The sequence below is a fragment of the Mesocricetus auratus genome, unplaced genomic scaffold (genome assembly GCF_017639785.1).
Source record: "Mesocricetus auratus isolate SY011 unplaced genomic scaffold, BCM_Maur_2.0 Super-Scaffold_100025, whole genome shotgun sequence".
Taxonomy (NCBI): Eukaryota; Metazoa; Chordata; class Mammalia; order Rodentia; family Cricetidae; genus Mesocricetus; species Mesocricetus auratus.
Genome location: NW_024429206.1, coordinates 20,977,670 through 20,995,458, shown reverse-complemented (window position 1 = coordinate 20,995,458; position 17,789 = coordinate 20,977,670). Strand labels below are relative to the sequence as shown.

Sequence of the window (17,789 nt, the reverse complement as noted above, 5' to 3'; positions counted from 1 at the left end):
CACTGAGTCACATCTCTAGCTCCTCACTGGTAGAGTCCAGGCAGGTGCTCTACCACTAAGCCACGATCCCACTCCCTTACTGGGTGACTCTAGGAAAGCATTCTGCCACTGAGCCATTACTCCAAGTCCCCACAGAAGGATTTTAGGTAGGTACTTGTCCTGGATAGGTTCTGTTGTTGTTCACTTGAATCAAGCTTCTTTGGGAAGAAGAAACAGTTGAGAAAATGTCCACAGAAGACAGGCCTACAACCAAGCCTGTGAGGCATTTTCTTGCTTAATGGTTGAGGTGGAAGAGCCTACCCCACTGCGGGTAGTACCACCTCTAGGAAGGCGGCCCTGGATGTTATAAGCAAGCTGCTAAAGCACGAGGAGCAGCGTTCCTCCATGGCCTCTGAATCAGTGCCTATCTCCAGGTTCAGTTTCCTGCTCTGACTTCCCTTCATGACGGGACTGTGATCCGAACATGTACGCGGAAATACAACCTTTCTTTCCCAAGTTGCTTTTGGTCATGGTGTTTCGTCACAGCCATAGAAACCCTAAGAGAGTATTCTATACTAAATCAAGTCATATTCCACATAGGCACCCTACCTCTGAGCCACACCCCTAGGCCCTCATTGGAGGATTCTAAATAACTACTCTACAGCTGAGCCACACCCCAACTTCAGTCCCCCCACTTGAGGATTCTATGCAAGCGCTCTATCATTGAGCAGCATTCCTAGCCCTCTTTTAACTTCGTGTTTAGAGACACAGTCTTTAACTTGCAACCCTACTGCCTCAGCCTCATGAATAACAGGCCTTCACTACCAAGGCCTACTTTGTTTTAAAACAAAAAACATCACAAGAAAGTGGAAGTAATTAGTGCATCTAATAGTCTACATTACTGCTCCTCTTGAAAAACAACTTGTAAGATTTTTATTGTTGGCTGTCTTGTGATGCTGAGAAGGACATTTACTTCTGATCATTCCATCTCATTCCACAAGTGTTAGGACCACATGTGTGTGCCATCATGCTCATTTTATTCAGTGGTGGGGCTGGACTTGTGGCTTTGTGCATGCTACATAGAACTCTGTTGACTGGGCTACATTCCCAACCCTACCACAGGTCTTGATTATGTCATTTCCTCTTGTCCCTAACTCAGTCTTGTGTTCCTTTGTTCACACATACAAAGCACACGCTCTTTGATGTTCACAACATGATGAATTTCCTGATGAGACATTTCTCAGTGCTTTCCCCTATCATTAAGCAATTCATGACTGTATTCCATCTTAAATGCCCACCCAGCACGCCCCACTAATCATGACCACACCTCCCATCTACTCCTCCTCTGCACCTCAAATTGTCCAGCCGTACGTGACAGAAGTCACAATTCCGTCTTTGTACTCAGGCATAAACAGTCATTACGTCTAAAGTGCTTAACTCCTTAGATACTTGCTGAGGTTCTCACTCTCATTTCTCCAATAGATAACTCCCTTTCTAACAAGCTTGGTGGGATAATGCTTCCAAGAATCAACACTTGCATCACACTACTGCATCCATACCATCTTTCATAGAGTTTGAGATTACTTCTCCCAAAGCAAATTCAATACTAACCTGAGTGGTATTTTGACCTAAAACCAAGAAAAACACCTCCGCATAATCCCCAAGTTTGCCTATTTCTCTTGTACTCTTGCCATCACCACCATTGCATAAAAAGCAACATATCTCTTTCACGGTTGCATGTACCTGCTGTTACATCCCTTGGGGATGCCTTTATCCATGGTCTTCCTGGCACCTGAACACTTCCTTGTTCTCAGAAGAGGAGACACAGTGCTCAGTTGTTGTTTTATTGTTCTCCAGTCATGGCTTGCATGACTCCTACCTGAACTGAACTATGTAGGGCAAGAGATCAAATCAGCTGAATAACTATATTTCCTCTGAAATGAAACATTAAACATAGAGGAAGTCAACAAAACTTACAAGGCACAGAAAGCCCCTTGAACTTACAGCACTCAAAAAGATCCCTCCCAATGTTATATAAGCAGTAGCTAAGCCAGGGCAGGACATGTTTCCAAGTGTTAACCAAGTGCAGGGAGTTTCAGGGATGAAGTTTTTATGAGTCATCGCCCATGCTTGGCAGACTTTTGGTGATGCAGCTGTCTTTGAGTCACCCATGCTCCTGTAAATAATACCAATAAACTCACTGGTTCACAAACGTAGACTACACTAGGATCATTGATTTGTTATCTGTGCTCTATTTGGGACCCATAGACACCTGTTCACGTCTCACCAGGAAAAGTCATCCGGAACAGGTATTCAGTTTGTTCTTGTAGAATGAATAAGTGATGTCTCTGGATTGTTTTCCCTTTGTTCATCTAAGCATCACTTGGATTTTTTTTATGCTACAGATGATGCCAACCAAAAGACCAAAGGGAACCCTCAGGGCATGGAGTGATCCTTAGCAAATCGTCAACAGGGCAAGGGACCCTTAGAATTGTTTAAGCTGGTGGCACTACCAATAGCTTTCCACATCCTTACCTTAGCTCCACTCAGTGAGCACACATATAGTAGTGTGTCAAAATTCAGACCCAGAGATTAATCAACTCAGAGTGTCTGTGCATCCAGAGAGCACTCATTCAAAGCCTATGCCCAAAGGCCAAATGGTTGTCGTCATCAAGATGTCAATAACTCAGTACAGATTGTCCAGAAATACATTTCCTCATAGATGAAAGTCTGGGAGGATCAGGGAGGTGTGGCAAGCTGGCGGGAAAGGGAAGATTAATCTACCAAATGAGGTGGGACAGTCAATGAACTGCTGAGTGGAAATCAATTTTTCTCTCACCATTTGACAAGATAAAGGGAGCTGGAATTTCACCCTTGCTGGTATGCTAAGATTGTGCACACAATGGATTCACAAGAACCATTCAGATTAGCAACTACGTCTAAATAGAAAACTCCCTGATGCTGGCCGAACACAGACCAGATGCCTTCTGATGCATTCCTGGTATATTTGTTCCTGAATGTAAATAGGATCTATCAAGATAGGAAGAGACGGAAGAAGAAGGAAGGGGAGGAGGAAGAAGAGGAAGCTGAAGAAGAAGGGGAAGGAAGAGGAGGAAGAAAGAAAAGAAGCGAGATGAGAATAAAGATTGAGGAGGGGGAAGAAGATGGAAGAGAAGAGGGAAGGAGGAGGATTAAGGAGTTCTGGGCACCAACATCCCCTAAATATGCCCTATAGACACAGCTCAGGTCACCATCCTGACTCGCCCATGGCGAACTCTGACATTCGTAGTCTTTGATCTTCAAGACAGATATCTCTCTGTGTGTGCAGACCTCATGAGATCTTAAAATGTGTCCAGCAGGCCGAGCACTCACATGCCTGCTCATGGTCTAGTGGGCACTCTAGCAAGGGGGCTGACTGGTCCACGCTTCCCAGCCTGGGGAAAATAAAAGTCTGTTTGAAAAATCCACCTTCCATGCAAGACAGGAGGGACCACCTACTTCTCCAACCCCTGTAGAGGATCAGAGGGACAAAACACTGTGCATCTCAAGGATCCTCTGGGAATTCTGGTCCCACCCACTACAGTACCAGGTAGCGTTCACAGGTAGATGCTATTTTGGGACAAAGGCACCCTCTGACCAGCAGAAGTGATGCTTCTCAGGTCTACCTTGGCCCAGGGGGAAAAAATGAGCAGCTCATTCGCCACTTAAAATCATCGTCTGCCCAGAGGAGCTGGAGAGATGGCATAGTCATTAAAGTGCTTGCCTTGCAAGCATGAGGATGCCAGTTTGGGTTCTCATAAAGCATGGCTGCATATAATTCCAGCCTGGGAAGGTGATCCCCAGAGCAAGTTCAACACACCCTTGCACTCCCAACATGCAAGAAACACACACACACACACACACACACACACACACACACACACACACACAGACACACACCTAAATAGCTGGCTAGGAAGATGGTTTAGTGGTCAAGAGCACCCACTGTTCTTCCAGAAGGCTTGAATTCAGCCAGCAGCAGTCAAATCAGGTGGCTCACAACACCTGTGGATCTGGCTCCAGGGGTTCTTGCGCTCTCTTCTGGACTCTGAGAGCATCTGCAAGCCTGTGCACCCACACACAAATACACATAATTGGCAAACAGAATAGATCTTTGAAATGAATAAATCACTCTTACCCCTACAGGTTTTGCTTAATTGTTTAAAAGAGTACCCTATGGATTTTGCTTATTCATCTAAAAGAGTAATAATAAGATAGTTGTTTGGCATTTTCTGGATGCCCAGAAAATGGATATTACATAAATTTATTTCAACTCCAACCCTATGAAGAATTCTCCCAATTCACATCTTACCAGTGGTAAAAGTTAGGCAAGAAGGGGTTAAAAGCAATGAGTGAAAAGATCCCAGAGAGACAGCACAAGGCAGAGGAAGAGCTCAACTAGGAACCCCAGTGCTAACTCTGTGTCAGAGACCCCAGCACACCACCAGGGTAAGGTTCATATTGCTTTCCAGAATTTGAGAGTTGTAATGTTTTCTTCTCTTAGCCCCGAGGAAAGGTTTTGATGAGAAACTGGGAAAGGTGACCTTTGGGAACTTCAATGTAAATGACCACTGTCTAAAAGCCACATGTTCCCCATGCCACTCTGCCTGCAGTGAGCATCCTTAGTCATCCTTGCATTTTACCAGGGCAGAGTCACAGCAAACAGCCAGTGTCGAGTTCCCCAATGATAAATGTGGAACAATCGCTGGACCAGTCGCCTTTTATGAAATGCAGACTGTTGCGGTGGGGTTTGTGTGCTCCTGTATGGTATATGTGCACGTGTATGTGCGCACATGTGTGCGGAGACTGGAGGCTGACTTTGATGGCCGTCCTTGATTGATCTCTACCTTGTTTATCTGAAGCAGGATCTTTCACAGAGCCTGGAGCTGCCCAGTTCCTCTGGTCCCTGCCTCCCCAATGTCAGGACTACAGGTATATGCCATTACCTGTTGCTTTTTACTGGTGCCAAGGATTCAAACTCAGATCCTGGTGGCTGTCACTTTCCCAACTGAGCCATCTTTCCAAGTTGCACTGGCAGTATTTATTTATTTATTTATTTATTTATTTATTTATTTATTTATTTATTTGCATGTGTTAAACAAAATAATAGGGTCACCGTGAGACAAACATAACATGATTCTCTTTTGTCCTCCCCTCCTGCTGGGTCAGTTTCTCCTCCCAAATAGTCTCCCTCTACTTTCATGCCTTATTTTAAAAATCTAGATTCCACACACCAGAGGGCCAGGAACCCATATTTAAAAGATAAAGAATAAGGCATGAAAACAGACACCAGACTATTTAAGCCCAGCTTCTTTTACCTTACAAAGGACACTTAATTGCAATATTTTAAAAATTGCATTTGCAGGGGACAAAGTGTATGCACATGCGTGTCTGGAGGTTGAGGGACAGCTGGAAGGAGCCAGTTCTCCCCTCCAATCATGTGGGTCCTGGGTATCAGACTCAGATCATCCGGCTTGGTGGCTGGCACCTTTACCCACTGAGCTAACTCATCAGGCTGGTTGTGAAATCTTCTAACTAGCAAAGTTGGGTTTTTTTTTTGTTTTTGTTTTTGTTTTTACACAAATCTTGACTAAGAATGTAGATACGGAAAGAAGGAAGCTCCCTCCTTCCAAGCTGGCCCTCCCTTCAGTGGCTTCCGCAAGAGGTCCAGGGAGCCAGGCAGAAGAGGACCATTTCTTCTGGACTCCTACTGCTGTGTGAGCCAAAGTAATAAACCTGAACTAGGGCAAGAAGCTGCAGGGGGGCCAGGACTGCACAACGTTCATTACGAACAGCCAGCTGAACTTTCCAGGAAGATAGAAGACTATCAGAAACTCACTGGGAAAGTTAAAGGAAGGAGAGGAAAAGACCAAAAGAGTCGGTGGGCACCGATGGCTGGTGGGGTGACAATGTCTAAGGACTTGTAAACTGTGTGTGAGGATGCATTCCAGTCTGTGAAACCCACCCGGGAGTGGCAAACACACACACTTGGCATATTCCCATTCCAGGCTGCAGACATTTACAAGCCGTCCCTTAGGCAGAAGCAAGTGAGGACCATCCTTGGTGGATCCGTCAAATCATTGTACTCAATGCCTCAGGCTCCCAAGGTGCCATCTTCAACAGGTTTCAGTAAATCTTTGAAGGGGGAGGAGTCTAACAAGCTGCAACGGGAAACAAGGTATGATGGCCAATCTTCAGGGTCAACTTACTCTTACTTGGGGGACAATGTCTTTATTTTGACTTGTGGTCTAAGGGGATATGATGGATGAGTCATTGGGGGAAAGGCACGGCAGCTAAGACCCACTTGGTTCTGGTAGCTGGAGCTTACAGTACAGCTTCCTCACACTGAGGCAGAGCAGGAGACAGAGAAAGGATGGGATATGAAGCCAGGTTATACCTTTCAAAGCCTATCCCCAGTGACTGCTCACCAGCCAGGTCTTGTTAGTTAAAGGCCCCACAACATGCCCAAATAACCAAGTGATAAAATATATGATGGCGGCCATTTCATATCCAGACCGTAACAAGGGGAGAAGGCAGGACTGGATTCCGGGGATAATCCAGGAAGAACCAGCAGTATCCTGAGTTGGACCGTGGGTTCTAGTCCCCTTCTGTGGAGGGCTGTAAGAAGATGGAGGAAGGCAGGAACTACGTACGGTGCAACCAATGCTTGCTGGGAATTCTCTATATTTTGTGTGTGTGGAGTAGGAGACAATGCATGCACATGCACAGATATATGTGAGTGTGATGGGCAAAACTTGACACTGGGTGTCTTCGTTGATTGGTCCCTACTTTATAATCTGAGACAAGATTACAGAGCATGCTGATTTGGCTAGTCAAGCTAGCTTTGGGCATCCCCTGCCTCTGCCTACTAAGTGTTGGGCTTATAGGCAGGTCACTGCACCTGTCTAGCATTAATGTGGGTGCTACATAAGTGACAAGTGTATTACATGCTAAAGCCTCTCTCTAGCCCTTCTGTTTTATATATTGCTTATCGATACATAAATCTTGGCTTATCACTTAATCATGACTCCTCCGAGTTATCATCAGATTTAAAGGACTGGCAGGTGGAAGATGGAAGAAAAACCCTTCTGAGGGCTCTGTGTGTATGTGTGTGTGTGTGTGTGTGTGTGTGTATGTGTGTGTGTGTGTGTGTGTATGTGTGTGTGTTGGAGACAAGGTCTCAATATGTAGTTCAGGATATCCTCTAACTTACAAACCCCCTGCCTCAGCCTCCTGAGGGCTGGGGTTACAGACATGTGTATCACACCCCAGCCAGCATTCTCTTACTGAGTACTTGCTAGCTGCCCCAAGCAGCTATGCATTCTAAAACCAACACGAGAAGAAAAGATGGCCCACGATAAACACACTCCCCAGTGGTTGGCCTGCGGTAAGCCCCGTCTACACGTTAACGATTGAAAACAGAAAATAACAAAGAGCACAGTGCCAAAGAGAGGAACGACACATTGAGCACCCAAACACAATAAAAATTAGCACCCCAATTTCTCATCGCCAGAGGAGACAGCTTAAAGGAACATCTGGATGCTGAGGATGTAGCTTAGTTGGCAGAGCGCTTGCCTAACATGTACAAAGCCCTTGGTTGCATCCCCAGGATTATGGAATCTGAGTGTGGTGGTAAGGTCTGTCATGCCAGCACTCTGTGTAAGAATGCCATGTTAGAATCCAGCCCCTGCTCAGGTCACAGTGCCTGCAGCAGCTCTCCCTCCTATCTAGACACCACACACCCTACCCAGATACTCTCTGTGAATCTCCAGCTCAGAGACTTCCTAGGAAGTGAGTTTACATCAAAGCTGGTACTGGTGCCCATACATGCAGCTCCCGAGGCCCTTCCCTTCCTCTTGCCGGGGAATCAAAGCCTGGTTTTGCTTTGAAAACAGCCCCATTCTAAGTGTGTGTATCAGCCGTAAACCTTCCATTCCTCCCTTAAGAGACGACATCATGATTTCTGTTTCTGCTGCTGGGGCCTGAACTCTTCATAAAGCCCCCACCATGCTCCTGGCTGCCTGTCAGTCAACTGCATTAAGAGCTTCTCTAAAAACCCTTTATTCCCCAGTTATACAAGTCAGGGGCCCTCTTGAACCCCTGCTCTCATCCAAAACCTAGCACTCTGGGAGATAGAAGCAGGAGGATCAAGAGTTCAAGGTTCTCTTTGGCTACAGGGTAACTCTGAGGCTAGCCTGGGGCTACTTGAGATCCTGTCAGAAAGAAGGGAAGGAGGGAAGAAAATGAAATAAAACACAGGGAACAAAGGAGGGGAGCTGTTTAGGGTCAGCCTGGAAGAGCAGAGCCCTCTGAAAAAAAGAGTATGTCTAGACACAGAAGGCTGCAGTTAGTGGGAAAGATGAAAACAGAGCAGAAGGAAAAGGGGCCTGGCTTCCATAAGGGGCAAGGCAAGGGCACCATCAATGCTCGGCAAAGCCAAGGTCCACTTGGTATCCATTGTCAGGGAACTGCAACTTCTAATTTAAATAAAGAAATGCACAAACCCATTATGCACCAGCCATTGTGCAAGACCCTGGGGACACTGCAGGGAACAGTGAAGGCACGGCTGTCATCCTTCAGAAATTAAGTTGGGAGGAGAGACAACCAAGGACTAAAAATCACATTACCGGCTACAAAAAGGGAACTGGCCCAGATGCAAACAGGCTGTCTCGGACAGTGGGGTCTCTAGGGTGTGGGATCCTCCCAACCATCTTTCTGAGCAAGGGTAACGGCTAAGTTTATGAAGTGCTTCTCCTAAAGGCTTGTAGAACCGATTCCCTCACTTGTGAGAATCCTGGCATCATGGCCCTGGGGAAATGGACTCAGGAGGGTCCCCGGAGCTCATTGGACAGCCAGTCTACCCAACTTGGTGAGCTCCAGGGCAGAGAGACAGTGTCTTTAATTTGGTTTTGATTGAATTGTGCTTGAGAAAGGACACCTGACACCTGAGATTCTCTCCTTGCACACACACACACACACACACACACACACACACACACACACAAAACCGCTTCACAACTTAAAACGCACAGTCCTCCTGTCTCGTCCTCCCAAGTACAGGGGGACAGATGCGCATCACCACAGGCAGCTTTACCATGATCCTTAAGGTCATTTGGAGGAATAAGCAGGCGAGAAAAGCCTTAAAAATAATTAAGGATAGAAATCTCTATCTGATGCTAAATTGTATTATAGAATTAGCATAATGAAAAATGTTCTCAGGTAAGAATGGGTAGGAGATAACACTAGGAGGTTCAGAAATAAGCCACAGTAAATACAGATAATGCAACAAATAAGAGAGTGGGGGGAAAGGCTTCTTTCACAAATGGTACTGGAAAGATAAGGGTTTGGGAAGGAAAAAAACTTGCTCTCCACTGGATTTTATTATAAAATATTAAAAAATAGAAGCCACTCAGCATTATGAGGAAAGAAGATCTTAAGTTCAAGGACAATCTATTCGATTTAGTAAGACCCCCATATCAAGATGGAAAACTAGAAATAGAGCTCACCACTAGTGCCCTTGCCATGGGTTTTCCAGTGAGGGGTTGGGGCGTGGCTCAGTGGTAGAGCACCTGCCTGGCAAACACAAAGTCCCAATGCCACCAGAAAAATAAAGTACAGAGGAGTAAACCTTCACAATGTACTGTGCATGTTAAATAACGACAAACTAAATTAAACATTTAGCAATAAGCTAGCGAAACGCTCTGCAGAGAACTGGCAGTAGGATAGCATTTTTTCAATGCCAAAGGACTTCATTAGAAGATTAATATAAAGGATGAGATCAGATAATTCACAAAGGAAAAACATAAACATGAAACACATGGAAAACATCCAAGTTCAATAATATGAAAATAAATGCAAATGAAAGCAATAATAACAGCACTTTTCCACATACCCAGGAAGCTAAGATTTTATTTTTAAGAGATGAAGGTGCTGTTAGCTGAGCCTTCTCACAGTGCTGGGAATGGGCACTGGCAGGGCCTTTATGATGGCCATTCTGTTTGTGGCAAAAGTTCTGCTCTAATGTTCTTTTCCTTTGATTTGGTAATTCTTTTTCTGGAATACATCCTAAGGAATGTGATTTAGAAATCTGAAAGATTTCTACCCTGTGCTGTTCATCACAGCATTGTTTGTTATAGTGGAGGAATTTGGGGAAAAATGAATAAAAATAAGAAATAAAAGTTCAACCCAATACCAGAGCTGAACATTAGTGGATCCCATCACATTTTTCTATAAGTCCACACATTTGAAAATTAAAATAACATTTTCCTAACCATTTATTTTACATTGCTCTTTTTGTTACTTTTTTGGAGAGAGGGATATTTGAGTGTTGAATATTGGACTTAGGGCCTCTAGCATACTAAATTGATGATCTATTGCTGAGCTACCTCTTCATCCTCATTGGGAGATTCTAGGCAGGTGCTCTACCACTGAGTCACACCACCAGTCCCTCACTGAGGGATTCTAGGCAAGTGTTCTATCACTGAGTCACACCTCCAGCCCCTCACTGGGGGATTCTAGGCAAGTGTTCTACTGCTGAAGCACATTTCCAGATCCTCACTGGGAGATTCTAGTCAGACACCACTACTGAGACATGCCCCAATCCCTCACTGGGAAATTCTAGGTTAACACTGCCACTGAGACATGCCCCAGCCCCTCAGTGGATGAAGTAATGCACCACTGAGTTGTACCTCCTAGTCCCTGACTGCAGGACTCCAGCCAAGTTCTCTACCACTGAGCCACCATGCACCTAGAGCTCTTTTCACATTTTAATTTTGAGACAGGATCTAATTAAGCTGCCCAAGATAGCCTTGAACTCACACTGTGTTTTACTCTGGCCTTGAACCTGTGACCCTCCTGCGTCACCTTCTAGAGGAGCAGAGATAACAGGAGTGAGCTTCCAGGTTAGCTTGATTTGCTGTTGTAACATGAACTTTTCTCATGGTATTGGGTCCTTATGTCTATTCATTCTATAAAACCTTAAAGAAAACCTTAGTTTCCTCAACTGGTCTTGCGTTTTCAGAAACAGCAGGAAAACGGGAAGACAGTTCTCCTGTGCTGTGCTTCAGCATTCACGTGAAGTAATTCCCGAGGGGTGGAGGTTTTGCTCAGGGAGGGTTAGCCGAACCCTGATGACTCCTCCTATGGCCTGTGACTTTTGAAACTGTACAAAAGATGTCATTTGGTACCAACTTATATCACACAGGGTATTATACAATCACCTTCCAAAGTGTCTGACGTGAAAATAGAATAGTAGAGAAAACAGCTCCTCCAGGAGAGACCCCGCTACCATACATACAGCACATACAAACAAATCAGGCATTTCGGAAAGATGGCTTAGTCTGGTAGAGAGCCTGCCTTGCAACCCTGATGAGTTCATCCCTAGAGCCCACGTTAGAAGAAAAAATAATAATTCTGCTGTTGTGGCGTACACTTGTAATAACATCTCCAGAGAACTGAAGGCAGGCTCATCCTTAGGGCTCACGGCCAGGCAGTCTAGGTTACCTGGAGAACTTCCAGGCTGGTGAGAGACCCTGCCTCAAAATAGCAAGACCACTAGCTCCAGAGGAATAATACCCAAGGTTGACCTCTGACCTCTACACAAAAAGACGGGAGAAGGGGAAGGGGAAGGGGAAGAGAGAGAAGGAGAACAGTAAGAACAACTTTGTGCAAAGTAAGCTGCCGTTCTCCAGGAAGAACCACAAACGGAAAACGGGCAGCTCCCAGCCGGTCATCGGAAGGAGTCGGAATCACCTTGAAACTAAATATTTGAGTTTTTAAATTTGGACTTAAATTTGAACATCATACTTCCTGGATTTTTAATATCCCAATTTTAAATGTATTTTTAAACCAATAAAAGAGAAGTAGATTAGGCAGTTCAATGAGATCCTTTTAGGAAGAGCTAGCTAGTCACTTGAAAGTGTCTGGAGGCTGGAGAGCGGACTCAGTGGTTGGGAGCACTGTCTGCCTTTGCAGATGACCCACACCCTAGCACCCATGTTGGGCAGCTCACAACACTGAACTCCAGGTCCAGGAGATCTGAGGCTCTCTTTTTGGCTCCATGGGTATCTGCACTCACAGGTACTTACACACACACACACACACACACACACACACACACACACACACACACACACACCAGAAAGTAAATCCTTTTTTTTAAGTCTTTACCCAGAAAATAAACAAAGCATTCTTTGGAATGTCAGGGAATCTGTAATTCTCTCTCTCTCTCTCTCTCTCTCTCTCTCTCTCTCTCTCTCTCTCTCTCTCTCTCTCTCCTTGTATGTATGTGTCTGTTTATACTTTTTCAAGGTTTACAACCTCTGTCATGTCTAGTCTTCATTGTGAACTTGATAAATACACCTTCAAATGTGTGTGGTATTAATGCCTTAGGCATTTCTCAATTCTCTATTTTCTTTCCTCCCAGATAAACTTTTCCCTCTCTCCCTTTCCCTTTCTGTATTTTTATCCTCCCTTCTCTTTTCTTCCCTTCACCTCCTTTCCCTTTCATTCCTTCTGCCTTAGACAGGTCTCACTAAAAAGTGTGAGCACGAATCCCACTACACCCTGGCAGCCAAGCTCTGACATAGAGAGACCCAGGCTATATAGACTTTGTCTAGGGAAGGGAAAGGAAGAGGGGTGGGATGGGGAGGGAAGAAAAGAGAGGGCAGAGAGGAGGGATGTAGGGAGACAAAAAGAGGAAGGAAGAGAGGAGGAAAAGGAGGGAGACAAAAAGAGGAAGGGAGGGAGGAAGGAGGAAGGAGGGGGGAAGGAGGGGGAACCAGGGAGGTGGTTCATCAAATAAAGGCACCTTTTGTGTAAATCTGACATTAGGTCTCATCCATAGAACCCCAGTAATAGCCACATGCAATGGCACACACATCTATAACCCCAGGACTCTTGCAGTGAGATGGAGGCATGAACAGAACTCAGAAAATCGTGAGCCAGCTGGTCTGAAGTCCCCCAAACAACAATAGAGACCATGAATGGACAGGGTGGAAGGAGAGAACCATCTCTGAGTTTTTCTCTGAGTTCTGTATATGTGCACCTGCATACAACAACAAGAACATAATAATAATAAAAAGAGGGAGGGAGGGAAGAAGGGAGGGAGGCATCTTAGGCACATCATAATCAAATTGTTGAAAAGCACAGTTGATGAGTAAAGTCTAGCCAGTCAACAGAGGAAAAAGGATGTATTTCCAACATGGAAGGAACAGTTTAAAAAACTGCAGATCTCTCCCCATAAAACATAGAAGACAGAAGGAAATGGAACAGCATTTTTAAAATGCCTACAGAAAAATTCTCAACCCAGAATTCTATATCCAGTGAAAACTGTCTTTTAAAACAAAGGTGAAATAAAGACATTAAAAACATATCCAATGCAGGCACTGGGATGATGGCTTATTTAGCAAAATGCTTACCAGGTAGGTATAAGGACCAGAGTTGAATCCCCAGAACCCTAACATAAAGTAATATAGTCATATGTTGTCTAGGACTACTGATATACCCCTTTAATCCAAGCATTTGAGAGGCAGAGGCAGGCGGATCATTGGAAGTTCAAGGTCAGCCTGGTCTACATAGCAAGTTCCAGGTCAGCAAAGGCTACGCATGAGACCCTATCTCAACAAACGAAGCAACAACAACAACAACAACAACAACAACAACAAAACAAGTATAGAGGCACATGTTTGTAACCCTAGCACCAGAGTGGCAGAAACAGGCAGTTCCATGGATCTCCCTAGCTATAATACGAATAAGAGACCTTGTCTCTAAAACCAAGGTGCACAGCATCTGAGGGATTAAACCTGAAGTTGTTCTGTGACCTCCACATACGCAGGCAAGCATGTGCAGACAGACAGACAGACACATACACACAGGGAGAGAGAGAGAGAGAGAGAGAGAGAGAGAGAGAGAGAGAGAGAGAGAGAGAGAGAGGGAGAGAGAGAGAGGGAGAGGGACAGGGAGAGGGACAGGGAGAGGGACAGGGAGAGGGAGAGGGAGAGGGAGAGGGAGAGGGAGAGGGAGAGGGAGAGGGAGAGGGAGAGGGAGAGGGAGAGGGAGAGGGAGAGGGAGAGGTTATTCCATGGTTGAAAACAAAAACTGTAACATTGTCATTATCTGATGAGATTTTTAGTATAGACACATTATAATAAATTATACACACCAGGCAAGAAAAAAAGGCAATGGACTCAATGTTAACACAACACAAAACCTCCCAAAGAGGTAAAACTCTCACTCTTGATAGTCCTATTGAAGAAATTTCAGGCAGAGGCAAGCAGATCCCTGTGAGTTCTAGGCCTGGCTGGTCTATATAATGAGTTGCAGGCCACCCAGTCCTATACAGTTAGACCCTGTCTCATAAAAACAGAAAAACGAAACAAAAATGTCATCATAATTGAAAACACTGAAAAAAATAAATCTTGAGAACCAGCAAGCTGACTCAGCGGATAGAGGTGCTTGCCACCAAATGTGATGACTCCTGAAGCCACCAAATGTGATGGCTCCTGAAAGTTGTCCTCTGACCTCTACATATGCCCTCCCCCAATGTATGTATGCACGTATACATACACACCACACACATGCACACATACAAATAAGTAAATAAAATTTAAAAGAAAAATAAGTGAATAAATCTTAAGCCCTAGATGGCTTCATTTTTAGCAAACTTTGTCAAACACATTTTTCTTTTATGAATTTTTTCTTCATTTGTAAATAATGCCAATTCTACACAATCTCTTTTAATAAATTTTTGAAAGAGGAAAAAATAATCCTTGTTTATTTGATAAAATTTGCATTATCATGGTTATAAACCAAAAAACAGTACCCAAAAAAGGCAGACAGTAACAAAACAAAATAGAATCCAATATTCTTCATGAACCTAGACACAAAAAGATGAGTGGGTTTTCTTTTTGTTATTTCTTCTGTATGATGCAGATACTACCACACGTAGGTGAATCTATACTGTGTTACCCACAGAACAATGTACTCCTATTATATAGCAATTTCCAATTTCCTCTGAATTGAAGTCTTCCATCCTAAACAGAAGCTCTTTACTATTCAGGAAGTTCTAAAGGGTGCCCTTTTAAGACACAGGAAACAAACAACTCACAAGTCTCAGGAAATCCCAGAAACTTACATAATCACAAGACTATGTGATCAATGAGGATTGCTGAGGAGACTCTCCAACATGACAAGATGCCTGCAAGCCATGAAGAGAGCTCCAGGGTTTCAGCTTTTGTGAGTTATAACACACGTTGGGATGAATTTTCAGTGATGTAGCTATCTTTCTGTCATTTCTGCTCCTGTAAGTCACCTGTATGCTTGCTCATAGAAATAACCCAATAAGTTCATTGGTTCACCAAGTTGCTGATTCCCTATTTAGGATGAGTAGATATTTGCTTATATCTCCCCAGAAGTAGTGTCACACAACCCATTAATTATGGTATCTTTTTTATTTTCATTTGTTTGATTATTTGATACGTTGGTCAATTGGTTGCTACAAGGTTTTGCCATGGCTGGTTTTGAAGTAATTGTATTTCCCAGGGTGACCTCAAATTTGTGGTAATCCTCTAGCCTCAGCTTTCTGAGTGCTGAGATTACAGGTGTGTACCACCACACCTACCCCATATGTTATTTTTAAAATTGCATTTATTAGAAGAGGGGATGGGAAGAATGTAAGAGCTGGAGAATGGGAGGAGTGCTAGAAAATGCTGTCTTCTAGACATGTCATGGCCTTTTCACTCATGAACTCAGAAGTTATGGTTACCCACAGGATCAAGCTAACAAGGTCAGCCAGCATTCTAGCAGGCAGCACTAACTAAACAGACACTTATAAGAAATGAACAAACCAACCAACCCCAAGAGGGCACAGGCAAGAGGGCAATGGATGGGGGGGATATTTAGGGGGAGAAGGAAGGGGAAGTTGAGAGTATGAAGACAAATTTTCTGAGTGTAAGCAATTGTCAGAGAATTAGTAAAATACTTTTAATAGCCCTAGCTGTCCTGGAGCTAGCTCTGTAGACCAGACTGGTCTCAAACTCATAGAGATCCACCTGCCTCCGCCTCCTGAGCGCTGGGATTAAAGGTGTGTGCCACCACTGCCCAGTCAGTAAAATACTTTTTAATTAAAGCATGCAATTTTCTATCTCCTTACAGTCTGAAGGGACCAGCTTAAATATCTGCAAAAACAATGTGACTGCTTCCCTAATGGTGTGGAGTGTGATGTAATATAAGGGAAAGGAATTTGTGACAACTAGGAACCTTTCTCACTCCTTTAAAGGGGGATAATATACTATTGGACATTGTCCTGTGAAGATGTGTGATACGGCAGCCATCCTGCATCTAGGAGAGAATACCAGGGAAATTTCAGAATTCTTTACTTATATGTGTGGTCAGAGAACAACTTGTGGAACAACTCTCCTTCTACCATGTGGGTCCCAGGATGTAAATCAAGTAATCCAGACTACCAGCAAGTACTTTTACCCACTGAGCCATCTCACTGGCTTCTCATTTCACTAACTGAAGCAGCCAAAAACTTGTACTACTTCTAGACCCATCCTGAGAGTTCACAAAACTATGTTATCTCACTCATGCATTGTGGCTGAAAAGAAAAAAATGACTTGGATAGTATAGTTGAATGCATATTGTAAGACTCCATAGAGTTTCTATGGGTGAAGCGAACACCCTTATACCAGCAAATTAAAAAAAAGTTCTTTCTCTGTGAAAAATCTGTGACCCTTCAAGGTGCAATTGAACTCCTTGAGCAGAACTATACCCAGAATATACCAGAGCAACACAAAACTGATTCTTTTGGCAGGTGCATCTTAGTTCTATGGAAAGCTGTAAGTCACCCAGTTACTCGTTATGGGTTCAGAGCCTGTTCTTTTGACATGCTATAATGATATAATCCCAGTGGAAACTACATATTTTGAAACCAATATTATTTAACATATGCATAGGTATTTGTTAAATGTTGAAATCCAATCTTTTAAGTCAAAGTCAACTCTTGCATGCCCCATGATCCATCCTCATCTTTCCCATGTGAAATTGCTCAGTGCTTTCTCAAATTCATCTTTGAAAAGAAAAAAAAAAGAATTCTGAGTCCTATTTTTTCAGTGCCAGGGATTGAACCAGTGCCATGGTCAAGAGAGTAAAATAGGACCCACCCTTGACCAAGGTCTAAGCAGAGATGATGGAAGAGACAATTACTTCTTTTGTTTTGACAGACTACCTCTTGAGTGAGCCTACCCTCATATCTGTGAATCCACATCAAATCTGGTGGATGCCATTCACACCTGTGCTAAAATATCAACCCTTTTCCATTATCCTTTGCTCTTCCTATTGTTGCAAGATTGGGGGGTTTGCACCAGCTCAAGACATTACCACTATATCTGTTCCTCTCCCCTCTCGGAGTCAGCCTGATCAACCCAACCCATCAGGCATTTTCCAAGACCTCATTTCATCATGCAGTAACTTCAACAAATCACTACCCATATTTCTGAACAAAATAAAGCTGGCAACCAAGCCCCAGGGATGTTACAAGAAGGCTCCCCTTGGGCATAACCAATTATAGCCATGTGTGACTGGATCCACATTTGAAGACAGACAAACTATGTCTGGTCTTTAACAAGGACTCAATCTTTGATGACAACAGTACTACAACGATAGAACCCTTAGGTTCAATGAAGGTGTCAGAAGGTAAGTATGGCTTCAAGGCAAGGGTTTTGGTTTTCTTGGAGCCTGATGACCCATGATGAATCTTGGGGTGATGTGTA

At 43.9% G+C, this 17,789-nt stretch overlaps 1 protein-coding gene across 10 annotated transcripts in view; it reads right to left on the bottom strand.

Annotated features, from left to right (window-relative positions):
- Window positions 1-17,789, bottom strand: part of Caln1 (calneuron 1) — a 474,698-nt gene that overhangs the window by 174,448 nt on the left and 282,461 nt on the right. The gene's annotated exons all lie outside the window — the stretch shown is intronic.